This window comes from Dermacentor silvarum, chromosome 8, assembly GCF_013339745.2.
Source record: "Dermacentor silvarum isolate Dsil-2018 chromosome 8, BIME_Dsil_1.4, whole genome shotgun sequence".
In the NCBI taxonomy this organism is placed as follows: Eukaryota; Metazoa; Arthropoda; class Arachnida; order Ixodida; family Ixodidae; genus Dermacentor; species Dermacentor silvarum.
Window position 1 is genome coordinate 167,038,663 of NC_051161.1, and position 12,185 is coordinate 167,050,847.

Below are 12,185 nucleotides of genomic sequence, written 5' to 3' on the forward strand. Positions count from 1 at the left end.
GTGACCACAGGACAACCGCCTACCACCCGCAAACGAATGGCCTTACCGAGCGCCTGAATATGACCCTCCCCGACATGTTATCCACGTACGTGGTCTCCGAACACTGAGACCTCAGATGGGGTCCTTTCTTACGTAACCTTCGCTGATAACATGGCGGTGCGAGAAACCACTCAGATCACGCCATCCAAGCTGGTTTACGGGAGGAACCCGACGACGAATGTCAACGCCATGCTACCGGACGTCACCGAGGAAAACAACCTCGATGTCGCGGCCTATTCACATTCACATGGTCGCGACGGTGCGGTGGAAATGTGGTTCCGAACTAATGAGCAGCGACATGAATTATGGTCGTGCGATTGAAGCGCGGCTACATCTCGCGGGGCAGAACACTAGTTGGTGAATATTATGCATTCATACGACACCAATGAAAACATTTGAAAAAGTGCAGCCAATGTAATTAAAATAGGGCAATTTGAAGTCACGGGTCGCTTGCTTCCATCCACGAATAATTATGAGTACTAAACTGTGCAGGCCACGCGTGCTGATGTATGCCAAGATTGTATTACCGTATTTAACATTGTAATGTCAAAACTTCTTCTTTCTGGGGTTTTACGTGCCAAAACCAGTTCTGATTTCGAGGCACGCCGTAGTGGAGGGCTCCGGATTAATTTTGACCACCTGGGGTTCTTTAACGTGCACTACAACGCAGGCACACGAGGGTTTTTGCATTTCGCCTCCATCGAAATGCGGCCGCCGGAGGCGAACGTCAAAACTCTCACGCATAGTTATACAATGTAATGACACTATATATATATATATATATATATATATATATATATATATATATTGAAGCTTATAACATTTGGTCAGTATCATTATGATTTGACATTCTTAGCACTAAAACACATGATTCAGCTATATCTTCAGTAACAGAGGCAAACTACAGGCGGCATGCGTGCTGTGTTAGTGAAGATTAAATTGTGGTTTTATAAATTATTTCAATGTAATATCGATTTTATCTTAACTACGAAATAACAGATATGTGTTAATTAGTACTAGAGACACATGCATGTGGCACTCAGTTCAAAATCTAGGTGAACCTATTGCTCTGAATTCATACAAAACTATCAGGGATCACAGGTGAAATGCTTGCGTTATAAAATGAGGGCTATAAATGCAGATGGGTGCACTCGTATTCGGTTGTGGAGCGATGTTGTGGCCAACATTCTCACTAGGGTACGCTTCCTTTGTACTGTTGTGTACTCTGTGTAGGCGATGAGCTGGCGCAGTAGACGACATCGCGCAAGAAGCCTCGAACGACAAACTCGATTTTTTTAGCACCGTGAAGTTGGCCCCGCGAAATGTAAATGGCGCTGACGTGCCTCCACACGCAACAGGGCATATGGGCTTCTATGGGAGCTTCACTACCATGGGTACATACACCTTGGCCTTTCTCCGGCGCGCTGAAAGCCGCCTGCGCATCAAATCCTGCATAGGACCGACAGCCGGCAGTACAATCTTTGACGACGCTAACTGGAGTACCAGCCCGGTGACCATGTTTGGCATTGGACGCCAATACGCCAAGGACTGAGCGAGGAACTTTTACGTCACTATTTCGGACCTTACAAGATCATCCGACGTATTGGCGCTCTGGACTATGAGGTCGTTCAACACGGCATTTCGCAGTCACACCGGCACCGCGCCCGAACTAAAGTCGTCCACATGGTGCTCTTTAAGCCTTTCTGCACTTGCCGACGATCTTTGGGACCTTGTTCTTTGCTGCTTTGTTGTTTTTCTTAGCAACGTGTCTTTCGTTTGTCGTGCTCTCGTGTTTGTAGCATCGGGACGTTGCTTTTTAAGAGGGGGGCATTGACCCGTGTACTTATTTATCCTTTTCTTGGGGACAGCATTTCACCCGCTAACAATTTAAAGTCAGCGCAAGACGAGTCTGCATGATTGCAGCTTACTGGAATGTGTTCGTTAACTATCTGTTGCGTATGCTCTAGCCAAGCCTTGTGTAATTAGAGTGTATGTGCAGCACGAATTGTGTAGTACTTTCTGGAAGGCACTCGGGCCTCTGTGATTACCCTGGAGCCTTCGACGAATCTTCTTTAAAACCCGACGCGCTCGACTCGCAGATGACAATTTTCGATGATTGCCGACTTTACTCGCCTCAAACATTGCGAGTTGAGTGTCGTATGTTTTTCTGGGTACAGGTGAGCCCAATAAAGAGTTTATTTGGTGATTCACAGTTTTGCTACCGTGTCCTTCAGCGTCGCTATGCAACGTTACAATATTATAAGGACGGTTGTATGTTTCATTCGGTCGGCATTCACTGTACAGTGACTGCTATTTGACCGTATTTCAGGAATGATTCTGAGTAATGCATGGAGGCTGATACACGCTCGGAGTGTTCGCCCACAGCGTCGTCCTGGTCTCCCAAGGTGGACATCGACCAAGGGAAACGGCTGGATTTGCTGCCGCTCTAGCCTTCTTAGGCCATTCCATACTTTGGACTCCTGTGTGTAGGATGTTATGCCAGAGGGAAACCTCTCCCAGCTAGCCCTGCTTGCCGGTCGTCGTGTCCGCCTTCCACAAGTTTAAATCCCATAACATTTTCGGCAGTCGGGGAGCGACGCAGTACGCCCCACGCTTTCTTTGATTGCTTTCGTGCCAGTCTACGGTCCTCATTCCATCAGTTGACCTGCCTTTTACACGAGATAGCATTTGTGCGAGGAATTAATTTTTCAGCTGCGTCAAGAATAAAAGCATTAAAACACGCTACTGCGTCATGATTACTAAAATCGTTGATAAAATTGTAGATAAAATCTCGTGTTAATTAGGTTGACGTTTCCAGTCAGCCGATGTTATTTTCCAATGGGGCACGGGCGGCGGACTGTCATGTTGCTTTATAAGTTCAGCGTTACAGGGAAGTGGTCACTCCAGAATGGACCCTTGACGACATTTCATCCTACGTAGGGGAGGGCCGCAGTGTAAATCGCTAAATCTTTGGAAGAATATGAATTGTGGTGGATATTGTAGTAGGTAGGCTCATTTTTATTAATTAGGCACGCACTAGAGGTTACAAGAACGTTTTCTACAAGTCGACCCCTGGCATCACACCGGGAATCTCCCCACAAAGTCATATGAACATTATATCACCGGTGATAGTACTGGGTTCCGGGAGCTGGTCAATCAGCATGGACAATTCTGTTTTGTTGAGTTGGTAATGAGGTGGTATGTAAATGCAACAGATTGTTATTAAAATGGAGAGCTGGGCTAGTTGTAAAATCGAGATTTCATGCATTTCCTGCGCTTTAATGAAATAGGTAAAATTAAGAGAAGAGGAAAGACGAAATGACAGGTAGTACGCTGGTGTGTTACCAACTCCATACCTGTTGTTTCTTCTTTTCTCTTCTCTTAATTTTACCTAGTTATTTAAAGCGCTGAAAATGCATGAAATGTAGATTGCTATTAATTTGTTGAAGTTAATTCCTTTCTTCGCACAGACACTGTCTCGAGAGGCGTCTGGAGAGAAAGATTCTGGCAGCAGACTTCACTACAACTATACTACACCTCTGGACGAGGCAACAGCGTCGTCACGGTCCTTCCGGAAGATAGTATATTCTCTGAGGAAGTTTGTTGGTGTAAGTTCTAGATGAGATGTGTTTATGGAACAGACAGAACCTTTGGATTATATTTATGGAGAAGTTCTGTGATATCGTCGAGGTTATGGAAAAGTCCTCTCACATTCAGCTGTAGGCTTGGTGTGTCCATACTGACTTTGTTTTATGCGGTGGCTTAAAGAATGCAAAATTAGACCACGTGATATGGGGTTTATTGGCGTTTAATCCCGTTAGGTCCAGCGCAAAGAGCACCCGAGCATTTCCAGCCAAACGCCAGCGCGAGGCAAAACCAGCGGCACCGATCCTTTCGACTTTCTCTTCCTCACTTCAGGAGCCATGCGACCACAGCGACGCTTGTGCTAACTTCGTCATTACAATGGCCCCACGAGAGAAGACTAGCCATCCTGGTGACTCACGGTGACGACACGATAGAGGGATCGTAATACGGTTTAAGCCGGCTGACGTGCACAGTCCCGCGACCACGACGCCGCAGATCGTCAGACAGCGTGAGAGGTTCGACCACATAGTTTACAGCAGATGTACAGGCGACGATCCGGTAGGGTCCGTGGTATTGAGCCAGCAGCTTAGACGAAAGACCGGAAACGTGAGGCGGAATCCACAACCAGACGAGGGAGCCGACACGGAAAGTGGTAGGGCTCAGGTCGGTGTCATGTCGATTCCGCTGGTGGGCTTGACCTTCCGTCGTTAAGGTACGGGCAAGTTGGCGGCATTCTTCAGCGTACCTGGCTACTTCTGATATGGGTCGATATTCAGAGGCGTCAGGTTGGTGTGGCAATACTGTATCGAGCGTGCACGAGGGTTCTCGTCCATACAATAAAAATAATGGTGAAAAGCCTCCCAGCTAGCACAAAAGCGATAGAAAACTGCTTCCATACCGATTCGCCAAGACTAAATGAACGTCTGAAAGACGCACTAAAAAATCCGTGCAGTCCGTTTAGAAGGTGATAAACGGTCGTATATCGTTGCTAATGTCCGGCGGATATGACTATTGCAAGAAGTTCTAGAATCCTGCTTAAAGTAGTTTCGAAAAATCCTGTCTTGAAATGGGATTTTGTAAGACCATTAGAAGCATTTAAAAAATACAGATTGAATCCTGCTACAATCAGGATTTTGACATCCGTTTTCTTTCACCCTCCCCTCTAGCGCCCCCCTCGTCTCCCTTTCCTTCCCTCTCCCCATGCCCCTGCGGCGCTTCGCCGGCCGGCGGCATGCAGGTTTGCGCTTGTGCAATACACGAAACACATACAGCAATAACATTTTTTATTGCAAAAAGTAAACACGACTAGACAAGCTAGCAACCAACATTAAATATGAGTGCCTCCGAGTAACGTCCATTACAGGTATTGACCTTGATAAACCTGGTTTCGAACAGGCTGCTGGGCTGTAGCTCCTTAATTCAGCAGGTCTTCTTACTGGAAAAAAACATTAGGCATGTGTAAAACGTATGTTAATTGAAGCACACTTTTCTTAGTGAACGTATAGTTTTTCAATGCATTGGCAATAAGCACTGCAATATATCTTGGCAATGGGCAGCACTACAATATATTGGTCCAAGCACACAGTTTTCGAGCACTCCACCTTTATTAACATGGTTCTAACATTAACCGATCACAAGTGAAATTCCCTTCTGTTGCCTTGAAGACATACTTTACATCTAACTGAAGGTGTTGCATGTACAATCGCCAACCAGTGTAAGTGTCGGCTATTTTGCTAGCTTTCAGGAGGCTGTTGTCTTGATTAGTTGGCGACTGGTAGATGACAGCAGCCTCCTAAACATGTGCGAAGTAGGTGCCAATTAGCATTCAAAGAAAGGAATAGATAATGCATTTCTGATAATGTTGTACGAGAAAAGAGGTAAGTGCAGCTCTGCAAAGGCACAGCTTCAGTGTGACAGCATTGTTACACCACCCCAATTTTATTTGCCACAGATCACATAGCCAATTCAGAAATGGCGCAGGCTTGAGCATATGCCTAAACACCAGTCTATCAAACACATCGCATACTCCAAATTGAGCAAATATATTGCAATTCCTTAAAAAATAAAAGACAGCAGACGAGTGCAACCTTCAGTAACAACGACTATTTGCAGCACGGCTGCTTCAAGCATATACAGTAAGAACTTCAGTTGCTTGTAATTAAACCATTAAATAGTTGCACGCCTATGACTTGCCTGTTTGAAAACCTCCACACAATAACATTGCCAAGCACTTGTAAAGAATTTTTTTACAAAAACAGTGAGTCATCCACACACAAGGTGGGAACATAAGCCGTAATTTTCCACCCAGTTTCACTAACTTTGACCTTGGTGACATTTATAGTTACGCAATGGGTTAAAGGTTAAGCTCGTGCAGTTTATAAATCAATTACGATCTAGAGTGCTTGCATATGCAATTTATTGCTTACACCGAAATGAGCCCACACACTAAAACCCACACATGGCGCGCGGCGACGATTTCATCGCCGTTGCACTTTATACGGAATATCACGGCGACGACGACGGCGGCAAAAATGCGCTTGGAGTGCCCATATAATTTCTATCGCAATAAAAGAAAAAGAACCGCGGCGTAAATTTCTCTCTCTCAAATGGCAAGGTCGCCGTTACGTCGTCGCGCCGTAACACGCGTGTTAGAGTCGATGTCTCAACGCTGCGGCTGCGACGCAGAGGGAAGCAACGACGGAGGCCCAGTCAGGCCAACGAAACCATAGAATAAAGAACCAACTTACGAAACTGCTCACAACCGGCCAACGCTCGCTTCAATGGCAGGAAAAGAAAGGGAGAGGGTTAAGCTGGCGCCGGGCCGGTGGCGGGCGCGCACGGAGACAGTCGAAGGTGGGGGAGCTACGAGGGAGTTGAGAGGGAGAGTGAGGGGAGCCACCGAAGCGACAGGGTCACCTCTGCTGAAGCCAAATCTGCTTCCCTGACGCCCTCCTCCCTCACCTTCGACGTGTCCGCGTGCGCCCGGCGCCGCCGTGCTGGCGCCGCCCGCTCCCTACAGCATCGTTTTCTGCGAGCGTTGGCCGACGTGGGCAGTCTCGTGGCCCCTACTCGTCCATCTGCTTGCGCGCCGTGATATATAACGACTCCATTCGTACGTCGTGCTGTGGTGCACGAATACTTCAGAAATAAGTCCTTCCTTTAATTCGAACAAACTTTCGGGCTCCTTCGAGTTCGAATTATCGGGATACGACTGTATATGTGTCACGCTGAAAATTTAATTCGTACGACTTTAATATGAAATAACAGTTACCTGGGTTCTTGGAGTTCAGGAGTTTCGTGGTGGCCCTTTGGGCGGCGGCGTTTTCGTCTGCCCCTTTCGGCACCTGTAGAGGGTACATGATCGGTGTCTTCACCCTCACGCGCCTTCTCTCTTGCACGTAGGTATGTGCCTGCATAGTAAGTTACAAAAAAACTCTTTATTGTTATGCTGATAAACTCGGAGTATCTACGTTTATAATGTAACAGCAGTGCCTATTACAACTGTATATTGGAATTTTTCTTTTTTTAACAGAATTTTGTTACTGCACAGACTTGCAAATAGAAAACGCCAGTGCGACCTCAAAATTTATTTGTTGCATGACTGAAGCCAAAAAATGTTAGGTATCCTAAAAAAAGATGCTGTAAATAGCTATACTGTCGGATTATGTTACAAAAACAAGGCAACAGTGCACTACATACAGGGTGTTTCATTTAACTTTAGCCAAACTTTAAAAATATGCAAGTGCCACGTACCAGGACAGAACCAAGGTAATGTTGGAGATACTCAGATTATTTTTTGCATTCCGCCTAGTTAGATAATTAGTTCTAATTAATTAATTAACTTCTCAATTACTATAGTTAGATGAAAAGTGTCAATGAGAAGATCGTAAAGCAACATGAGAAACCACTGATACCGCTTTCTGTTCCTCAATATGAGCTACATAAAGTGTTTTTCCAAGTGTGAAAGATGCCTGCCAATACACGCAAACTGCCTCGAGCGACCAGTCGTTCGGCAGTTTTGCGTGTATTCGCGGGCATCTTTCACGCTCGGAAAACACACGAGTGATCTCGCACAAGAGCGTTAACGGAAGAATGCTGTGGCTACGCGAAGATCGTAGCACGTCTCATCATTCTGCGCCAAACGGGAATGTAATCGTCATCCAAACGATCAATGGTCAACGAAACGTCACAGAGGTAATTTTAGACAGCTTTGGCAAACCTGAATACGCACACAATAAAAGAAACGTACGCAGACGTAAACATGCCTCTTAAACAATATTAGAGATTCCAGTTAAAATCAAGGTGCTTCCATTGCAAAACTTCATTACCGCCTAAAACTTCCACCTAAAACTCCCGCCTGAAAACCGTAAATAATTAAACACGACAGGTGTCAAAGTTGCAGTGACTACTTACGTGAGCAAAGAAGATGTGGAAGGCAGTCTGGCGCTCCGCAGTTCATGAACGAATACGCGTCAGGAACTTAACGGCTGGTCCTGACAAAAATAACGGCGAATGTAACGGCGGGTTCAAAAGTTACGCAATCTGGGACTCGTCCTTCGCTCCTCGAACAGGCCGGACGTGTTTCGAGCGAGCTCCTCAACACCGACCCACCACCAAGGCCAGGAGCAGGGAAAGCAGCGTCCGTCTCGGCTCCCTTTTTTCCTCGACCTGGCGGCCGGCCAATGACTCCCAGTTCGTCGCCGTTTTTACGAGACGTTCACCCTTCCACGCTAGCCTAGCTCTCCGGCATGTACGGAGGATCGAGCACGACGCAGCTGGCGTCGGCGGCGCGCATAGCTGGCATGAACTGCACACCAACATCGCCCGTCGTCATCAACAACTCTCGCCACCTACGATATCAGCAGCATCACCGCCGCATCCATCCAAGAAATCACCGAAACCTCCACCATTGCCTGCCAACGACTACAAAATCATTGTCAGGATCCGGGGCGGTCTCGACTGCAACAAAATTCACTCCTGCGTCCTACGCCAGATCATCCTCAAGGCGGCCGGCCTACCAATCAACGAGCACACTGCACAAGACCAACTTCGCGTCAACGAAATCAGCAATACTATCCTAGTGAGCACTCCGAATATGGACCGGGCCGACTCCTACAATACCATCCGCACCCTCAACTTCAACGGAACAACCTACGAGGTGGCCACCCACGTAGCTGACCCCTCGGACACCTGTCGCGGCGTCATCCTCCTACCCATCGACTCACCCGAGCAAGCCATCCTCCCCACCCTCATCAGCTACAATCCTGACCTCACAGTAGGATCCGCCAGGCGATTGGGCAACACCGAGTCCATCCTGATTACCTTCCAAGGGAAGCGCGTCCCCTACTACATCAACTACGAGGGTTGTGCCCTCCGCTGTATCCCTTACCGGCAGAAGATCGAGGCTTGCACTCGCTGCCGCAAAGTCGGCCATTGCCAGGACGTGTGCCCGTTCTCCACAGACACACGCTGCCCGAATTGTGGAACCCTCGACCCCTCCATGGACCACGACTGCAAACCGGTGTGCATCGTCTGTAACGGTGCACACCCTACGGGCTCCCAGCTGTGCAAGCAGCGCTACAAGCCCCAACAGACTCCCTCCAAGGCAAGGAGCCAACAAGCACCCTCATTCCCGGCCATAGATCCTGCCCAAGCCCGCGCCTGGAGCCGCAGCAAGACCCCAGGGCCACACTCTACCTCCCAGGGCGAAGCCTGGCCCGCCCTACTACCACCACCGCCACCTCCCTCAAAGCAAGCAGCACCCCCACCCCAGGTAAGCTGGGCTAGGGTAGCCTCCACCTGCTCCTCGCCATCTCAGCCCTCCAATCTCGAAACATCTCTCCTTCGAGAGAACGCCACTCACAAGGAGGAGATTCGCCAGCTAAAACTGTCGCTTCAGTCCACCCAGCCACCCTCCCCCTCCCCCTCTCAACCTTGTACTCTCCCATCATCGCAACCTCTCACACCATCACTCCCATCACCTACCCCTACGTCCAACGAACCACCCTCTCCCATGGATGTTGCTCCTGAATCTCAGCCACCTACGACACCCTCTCCCCCCAACAAACGCAAAACCCCCGATACGCCGCGCACGGAAGATCGCCTAGACGATACCCTCCTTGGGTTTAACGATAGAATAACCACTCTTGAATCCAAAGCCCACCAACTACAACAAGACTTCATGGCCTTCCAACAAAGCTGCACCGCGCAATTTGTCGCCCTTAATGACAAACTCGACCGCTTTCTTGAGTCCGTTATGGCACAACTAGCCACTCTCACCCAAGCCATCACTCCACCCCCAACTAACTCTCCACCCCCAACTAACTCCCCACCCGCACTCCCGAGTGATGGCGAGTAGTCCTGCCCGCTCCGAACTCGTAGTCTGGCAATGGAACTGCAGAGGGTTTGGCCGTAAGAAAGCCAGCTTTCAACAGTACATTGCCAGCTGCAACAATCCGCCTGCCGTCATCGCCTTACAGGAAACCCATGGAACCGTGCAATTCCCTAGTTACAATATCATGCAAGCAAAATGCAACACCAAACCTAATACAGCCGTACTCATACTTAAACATCTGACCGCCACCCACTCTAAATTCGAAGACATTGACATAGAGCACGACTTTATCGAAATTCTTCCTCGCAAAATTCGCACTCCGGCGTTATACTTTCTGAACGTTTACAGTCGCCCTAAAGACAAACATCACAAATTCGACAAACTATTCGCTCATGCCCTCTCCGCTGCCGGTAAACACCCCCTCCTAATTCTAGGAGACTTTAATGCCCCTAACCAATTATGGGGTCATTCCAGCAGTACACCCAAGGGCAGAGCCATCTGGGCACACATACAAAATCACCGCCTTACACTCCATAACGACACTGACATACCCACACGACTTGGTAACAGCGTTTCCAGGGATACTTCCCCCGACCTAACACTCACACACAGAATCCAGCACGCCAACTGGACTAACTTACAAATCAACCTCGGCAGCGATCATTACATCATCCAAACAACCTTACTGTTCCGCCACAAAGTCCTCGCACCAAAGCCCCTCAATCTCACTAAATGGGACCAGTTCCGCGATGCAAGGCAAATGTCCGCCCCTGCCGATATTGCCGACATCACGGAATGGGTCCAACAACTCCACGCCGATACACAGGCACACACCACAACCCTCCCTCTTGACACACCGCTCCCCACAGTCGATGCCAGGCTCCTACACATGTGGGAAGCCAAGGCATCTCTCCTGAAACGCTGGAAAAAGCACCGCCGCAATCGAAGGTTGAGACTTAGAATTGCTCAGCTCGATCTCCAAATTCAAACATATGCCACCCAGCTGACTAACCAACAGTGGGGCCAAATATGCGATAGCATGCACGGTCAGCTTGGTAGTAAGCGGACGTGACAACTATTACGACACCTCATAGATCCCACCACCTCACGCACACAACACAACCATCATATAAACAAACTCTTACACGCTCACAAAGACAACTTAAAGGGACTCTTTGCTGAGCTTCGAGAGAAACACCTTCCCCCCGCACGTCGTTTCTCCATTCCCCACTACATCGGCATACCTAATCCGGACCTTGCTACACCGATCACAGAAGCCGAGGTGCGCCACGCGTTGGCTAACCTCCGCACGACCTCCGCTCCTGGCCCCGACCAGATAAATAACAAAATTCTCCGAAACCTGGACGACAATTCTGTCAAGGCACTCACAACATACTTCAACCACTGCTTCGACACTGGCACCCTTCCATCCTCGTGGAAGGATGCCAAAGTCATCTTTATTCCCAAACCCCACAAACCCGTAAACACGTCAAACCTCAGACCAATCTCACTCACCTCATGCATTGGCAAAACTTTCGAACACATTATCCTCAACCGCCTCAATAAATATATTGAGGAGAACAACCTCTTTCCACCAGAGATGGTGGGATTCCGCCGCGCCCTGTCGTGCCAGGACGTTATGCTTCGCTTGAAGCACGACATCTTGACACCTAACCCTACTCACGACACACAAGCAATTCTGGGTCTTGACCTTCATGGCGCTTTTAATAATGTGGATCATTGCGTCATACTTCGGGAGCTAAACCTTCTTGGGGTAGGCGAAAGGATCCACAATTACATTGCCGCATTCCTCTGCAACCGCACCGCGACAATATTTATTGGCGCGGAGCAATCCCCTACCTATCACCTTGGGAGCTTTGGCACGCCCCAGGGGTCCGTGCTATCTCCCCTGCTCTTCAATTTCGCCATGCTCCACCTGGCACGCTCCCTTAAGACCATCCCAGGGCTGAACTTCTCCCTATACGCGGACGAAATCACCCTCTGGGTCACAGGTGGCTCAGACGGTGAGATTCAAGACGTACTGCAGGCCGCCGCCGATAAGGTGGAGGCCATAGCGGGACGCATGGGTCTCGTCTGTTCCCCCGAGAAATCTGAAATCCTTCTCCTTCCTGCCCACACCGGCAACCGTAGACACACTCCCGACATCCACATCCTCCTCGACAACAAACATGTCCCCAGGGTAGACAAGCTCAGGGTTCTCGGTCTG

At 48.7% G+C, this 12,185-nt stretch overlaps 1 protein-coding gene and 1 long non-coding RNA gene across 2 annotated transcripts in view; both read right to left on the reverse strand.

Moving 5' to 3' along the window:
• LOC119462564 (globin) overlaps window positions 1–12,185 on the reverse strand; it is a 77,443-nt gene that overhangs the window by 15,912 nt on the left and 49,346 nt on the right. The gene's annotated exons all lie outside the window — the stretch shown is intronic.
• On the reverse strand, window positions 4,939–8,162 carry LOC125947475 (uncharacterized). The gene is made up of 3 exons (XR_007468323.1): window positions 8,038–8,162; window positions 6,896–7,034; window positions 4,939–5,059 (listed from the first exon to the last, which is right to left on the reverse strand). It is a non-coding gene; the product is annotated as an uncharacterized LOC125947475 (long non-coding RNA).